The 6,601-nt window shown below is 43.4% G+C and overlaps 1 protein-coding gene across 1 annotated transcript in view; it reads right to left on the bottom strand.

Annotated features, from left to right (window-relative positions):
* LOC104946501 (brain-enriched guanylate kinase-associated protein) overlaps positions 1-4,790 on the bottom strand; it is a 30,613-nt gene extending 25,823 nt beyond the window's left edge. The window contains exon 1 of the mRNA XM_010772344.1: positions 4,498-4,790. The gene's annotated coding sequence lies outside the window, so the exon portion shown is untranslated. The remainder of the gene's footprint in view (positions 1-4,497) is intronic.
* Between the last annotated feature and the right edge of the window lie 1,811 nt (positions 4,791-6,601).

Here is a 6,601-nt window from a genome sequence, read left to right on the forward strand (position 1 = left end):
TCCCCCAAATCTAGGGGCAGCCGCACTCTTCTTCACAATGCTGTTAAGGCCCTGCGCGGTCATCTTCTCTTTTGGGCTGTTGGCTGCAGCCCGGCTTTCCTGCCCACATTTCCCCTTCGCAACAGCACTTTTTTGCTCGGATGCTGCGCCCTTTGAAACTGCCCACTCTTGGGTGAACAGGGCTTGGGCTTTCCCCCTTTTTATTTGCAGAAATTTCTTTTTTGTTGCCTTACCCTCCTGCTATGTTCGGGGAGGCGTCCGTCAAATGGACAGCGTCCTTCTGGGACAGCCAGGGTCAGATCAGCGAGTCTTCCCCTACTTTGGGTGCATTTCAGTTACTGCAACCAAGGCTGGAGCTGTTTTTCAGAGGGGCTCAGGCAAACCCTTGCAGGTGTTCGAAGGCTTAATTAGGACGATCAAGGGTGCATTCGTTGAACACTCTACTAGTTATACTTTTCTAACGTGCATGATATTCCTAAGATAATTTAGCATAGTTATTCAGCTTTTCTTAAGCTGGGTATTGTCGCCGATAATCAGGCAATATTTGAAATAATAAAAAGGGCTTGCCAATATTTCAGTTGATTCGTGTAATGAATCCAGCAAATGTATGCAAATTTTTTTGTTTTTACATGCCATTACAGAAAATAAAACGAACTTTATCATCGAATATGGTCTAATTTTCTGAAGACTGAGTCCTGCATATGATTAATGCTGCCCGCATTATGCCCCGCACTCAATCTGATTTTTTCACCCATTTATAATTATATGCTTTTTACATTTGCATAACACCAATTTGCTTCAAATACTGCGACAACTTTCTAATTGGGCTGGGAAAACAGCAAAACGCTTCGCAGTAGAGGCACGCTAACCCCACAGGAACATTATTGGCGAAACACAATAGCCCCAGCCATGGGGCTGCCAGTTCTGGGGGGCGTCTCCATTCAGTTTTTGAGATAGTCTGGCGTGGTCTCGTTCCATTTCAAGCAGCTTGGGTTTGACGCTCGGGCGTAACCTTTGGCGCACTGGCCATCAACATCCAATCCCAGAGCCTTTGAAGAGTTAATTCACGGGGACTGTAGTCCTAAACGGTAGCTGGGGGATTGATGGGCTGAGTGCTAGTGTATTCGGCCATCCTAAACTCCTAGAGGCCTACGTCTGCTTTCCGGCGTTATTTTTATTTTGCAAATTCAGTTCCTGACGGATGCCAAAAAAGCCCGAGATTATGGAATCAAACCAATAAATAAAAGCAAGGATAATTGTGTGTTATTGTTGAGTAAATAACAGTGTGTTATTTTGAAAAGAATAACAAATTAGAAGGAAAAAAAGATTTAAAAAATACAGATTTCAGTATTTTGAGGCTCTGAGCCCCATTTGTTTTCCTCACAGACGGCAACAAAAGTCCGAAATTATACGATTTAAAATAAAAGCAATAATTGTGGCTTGATATTGAGAAACAACATGTTTTTATGAACCACACAGCTTCCGGTCTTCCATGACCGACCGGAGAAAAAGACTTGCTGCAGGCACGAAACACATTACCAGTAGAAATACAAGGACATGCTTTTATGAACCACACAGCTTCCGTCTTCCAAGACCCGACCGGACAAAAAGACGTGCTGCAGGCACGAAACATACTACCAATAGAAATACATTGCTTTTAAAATCGTTCTATGTTACACGAAAAAAAGGGGGAAATCGTGTTGGTGAACACGAATCAATAGATTACATTTCGTGACTATAACACGAAATGCCATGAGACTGGGTTGGCCTGTAATGAAATCTGCGTATCAGCACCTCCAAAGCTCACTAATGAACATCTTATATCTGTTTGTTTCATCTGTATAAGAATCAACACTCAGACATATTTTAATTTCCAGCTTCATAAAGTCCAAAGTTAAGTCTCGTATGTCTGTCCAAAGTTTAATATGATATAAAATGATATTAAAGCTGAAAATGTACATATTTGAGAGGTTATAAAACGGCATTATTTGCATTAAAAAATCACTTAAGTTGATCGTTTATCGCTTTTTCTCCTGTTTGATTATTGGTTGATTGATCAGCCAATCAGTGGAGACTTCAGGAAGTAAAGTGGCAACACATTTTACACTTTGGCTTTTGCACAGATCAAACAAACAAGATGGGTGTTGCCGGCCCATCTGTCACATTTGTATCTCAACAAAATATAATTAAATACTTTAAACAATATTTTTCACCATGGTAGAGTAATATATTTATAAACTCAACTTCAACAGTACCGCAATGGACTAACTCAGGGTCTTGCTGATAAGGTCATTGTGATATGGATGAAACAGAACAAGCTAGGACCTTAGTTGGACTGTGGGCGTTATTTAAGCCATTTCGAACATCCATTAAGCATCTCCTAGCCAAAATGGCAAAAGAGTAAAGGCTCCCTTTAATACAAGTGCTTTGTCTTAAATGCTGCTTATATTTAAAGGGTGGCGGTGGGGTTAGGTACTTTGGAGAAACCAGCTTGATGCGCGTAGAATTTGAAAATTACACAACCGGAAAAAACTTGCCACTTCCTTAAAGCCCTTCCTCCAACACACACGGACGCGCACATGACCAAATGAGGGCACGAGATAAGTTTGTGCACAGATGGAAGGGCTGACAGGCACGGTAGGCCATCCAGTTACTTTAGCCGGGCCGGCTCAGATGAGTTTGTCGTGCTTTTTTACAGTACACGCTTCACAGGATGACATTTTTTTATGGATTTTTTGTCAAAGCACTTCAGATATTCATTGCTATCGGGATGTTAAGAGCATTCGATGGAATATAACAAAAAGTGTATCTCGAGCCGGTTTCTCAAACTTATCTACCCCACCTTTAACACTGTTCTTTCTTACAATGCGTGTAGTTTAAATCATAAACTGACTAAAATGACTGAATCTCATCATTGAAGATCCCAATACTTTAAAAACTTGTTTTCTTGCCACCCAAGACGGTTATTTTCTCATCACTCTTTCAAAAAGCAGCATTCAATTTTGGTCCTGTCAATCATTCTGGCAGAGCGGCTGCCACTTTTCTTTTCAATTGGTGTCAATCTTTTTTAAATACAGAACTTCGGCAGAATATTGCTATATATATATATCTTTTATATTTGCTTTGATATCAAATGTTTAAACACTATTTAAAAAACACTTAAAAAAAACGTAAAAGCTGTTTATCCAAGCGAGGTCTCTCCCCCGCTCTGGAGCTCCCTGCTGTGCTCTGAAACATTTACATCTCCATCTGCTCCACAGAGAGCCCGGTGGAGGAGCTCGACCGAGAGAGGGACCGAAATTGCGAAAGGGAAAGTGAGAAAGAGCAAGAGAGAGCAAGAGATTTCAGGACATTTCATCACGCTGACTGGGAGGCATCTCGGAGATGAGATGTGGGGGCGGCTGGGATGAATATGTAAGGTCAGACTCTCAGGTAGATCCAGCTTCTTGTTTAACCTCCTCACAGCGTCTTCAGAGGCCACCTTGTTTCCTATTCAGCACAAAGCCAGGAGAAAAGTCACGGGAGTACCCCTCCTTATCTCGGGAAAGCGGCTTTAATTCAATTAAAGCTGTGACACGGAGGTGAGGACAACTGACGCCTGATATTGGAGAAACACCCCGTCAGATTAATTATCCCCTCACCCTCTGGTTAAACGGCTTTCATACTGTAATCTGCCTGAAATCGTAATAACACCATCAGTAATCGAACACAAAGGGGAAAGCTCGGGATGTATTTGCAGCTGTGGCAGATTAATAACGGTTCATTAGTAATAATATCAATTAAAACGTGTCTACGGTACTGTGAGGTGAGAAGGAGAGAAGTAAATAAACCACAAAAAGAAGATAAGGATTCTCTCCTGCATCTTGTTTGGTTTAATTCCTGCCTAATGCGACTTTAATCAGAAAAGTGGGTGAGCACTTGTAATTTTGTAATGAACTCATTAAAACCTGTTTACGCCTGCATGTGAAGGCATCAGTTCAGTTATTACCTAGGCCTTGTGTGAATGATTAGGACTGTCAGGTTAATCTAAATACATACAAAATCCTTGATTAGAGCTTCTACGGCTTAGCTGCTCATAGGGAGAAGCAGCGCTGCCATGCAGTCATTAATCAGTGCCATGGGTGCATTCCGACAGGTGATTGTCTAAAATCATGCAGAAGCAGATGTTTAAGAGTCAATGATGGACATGTTTATCACCATAACACATCCAAGACTAATTAAAAAAAAACCTGAATGATTCCTTAGAGAACAATATTTTACAGTAACGCCATATATACGCTGCAGTGAATTGTTTAAGCCAAGACATTCCCTGCGTACAACCAGTAGCTAAAAAAACACCCTTTTATCTTTGACAAACTCTCATAAAAAGCAGCATCAATACACAGAGAGCACAAAGTGATACTGTGAGTGCAGCCACAGCACATACAGATGAGCACACAGTCACACACACAACCAGCTTTGTAATCCATATCAGAGATGCAAACGGTGAAGCAGTACCTTCCGCTCACGCAGAGCCTCATCCCGAAGACTGAGAGATACAAATCCTGCCGCCTGAGCCTCTCGCCGGGGAAATGGAGAAAACCCCCTTTTTTAAATGCGAACGCAGCTTCCCCCTTTACAGTTTAGAGAAGCCCCCAGCACATGCACAGCATCCCACCAACACTGCCGCCACCTCCGACACCACAACGCAACTCCAACAGGAGGCAGGAGGGAAGACAGAGAGGGAGAGGGACTGTGCAAGAGTGGAAAGAAAAGGAAGAGTGGGAGGGAAGGAGCTTAAAGGAAGAAGACGCGGGGGCGTGATGATGGAGAGCTGAAAGATATGTGCAGAGAGAGAGAGAGAGAGAGAGAGAGAAAAAGGGGGGAAAGCTTACCTGATGGTATTCATCTCTTCATCAGGTACCTAAAGGAAATGACAGCATGTTAGTGGAGGGGACTCATAACTGCTAAGTAGCATCGCTGCAGCACAAACAGAAACAAAACATACATATTCAGCAGGCGCGCTCTTATGTCCCCCCCCCCCACTCTATCTCTTCCCTCCGCTCCCTCCACGCTGGTGAGAAAACCCTCATCAGGCTGTCTACATCTGCGCTTACTCGAGGTGAGAGGAGAACAATCATATCATAGCTAGAGTGTGAGAGTGATAAAAGAGAGGGGAAAGAAGGGGAGGAGGGGGTGTGCAGGGAGAGCGGAAACCTCCATTGCAGCCAGACTGCAGATACATAGCAAGCCCCCCCACGAGGGATGCTGGCAGCAACTCAATATCATTATGCTGAATCGGAGAGAAAGAGATGAAGAGGAGGGGGTGTGGAAAGAGATGGAGATAGGAGGCAGAGAAGGGGGGAGGTGAGGGGAAACAGGTGGTCCAATCTGTTGAATCTCCAGTCCCCCACCGTTAGGGAGAAAGCATTACAAGTCTGCGGGCCCTCTTTCTGAAGGCGATGAATTATGAATCACAGTATTCTCATCCTCATTCAGATTTAGGGTGCAGGCCCGATCACATGCTGCCGTGTTATCAAGGAATACTGGGGAGCAGGATTAACGTCCACTAGTTTTATTAATGGAGGGAACAATCGTTGCAAAGACAATATTACGTCTCCAGGGTGCGTGAAACATAATGGAGACAGAATACCAAGTAATACAAGCCTCTAAGCCGGGGGGAAGGATACTGAACGATTGGAGTTTGCATCCTTAGCGAGTGCACAGCTGAAGGTCGTGTGCCTGTGAAGAATGTTTCGTTAGTGCGCTCACACAAGTGCAAGGACTTGTGTGAGAAACTTTGCACACACACTAGCACACTACATTGAAAGATGAACACCAACAGGCTCACATGCCTGCCTCTCTCAGCGCCCACACCACCCACCTTTTTTTTTTTTTCAAGCAGTTGCTAAGGTGACGGCAAAGGCTGAATTTTAATCAGACAATAAATTAAGGCAATGTGATCTTCTGCTTTATTATTAAATGGCGGAGGGATCTGTCAAGAGTGTTTTGGGTTCCAGGGGAAACACCGACAGACCGCAAATTAAAACTCGCCTGTGAACAGTACAGTCGCATGTTTACAGATTGTCCTGAATGCAAAAACATAGTCATAATAATGCCGGGTTATGCTTTCTAGAGACTGGAATAATACATTTTGAAACAAGAGGTGAATAACCAGATGGATCATCATCTACAGCAGGGATAAGTGTCATGCTGATACTGCAAATACACTCACTTTTTATGTAGTCATTTCTAATTGAGCCTTTAGGCTTGTCTTCAGGTGACATACGGAAACCACCAGTTGCTATTCCTGAGAGAAACAGTTTTCACACAGGTTTCTCTGCCTCTACGGCCATTTTTGCAAGAGTATGTCTCAAGCTGATTAAATGATGGATGTGACACAGTAAATGCTGCTGAGGGGGCTGAGTCAGTAATTGTTCAGTTTGGATTGTGTGTGGAGGAGTTGCTGATGGGTAGAATGCTAATGAGCGCGCAACCATAAAAGCCAGATCAGTGGTCAGCATGAAGCAGCGCTCCTGTGCACACAGATCACCTGAGTGGAGCCATGTCTGCGGTCAATTCTTATGATGTACCTTTGTTAGACTTTTTATCTCGTGTGAAA

This window comes from Notothenia coriiceps, unplaced genomic scaffold (assembly GCF_000735185.1).
Source record: "Notothenia coriiceps isolate Sejong01 unplaced genomic scaffold, NC01 NC01_scaffold00011180, whole genome shotgun sequence".
Lineage (NCBI taxonomy): Eukaryota > Metazoa > Chordata > Actinopteri > Perciformes > Nototheniidae > Notothenia > Notothenia coriiceps.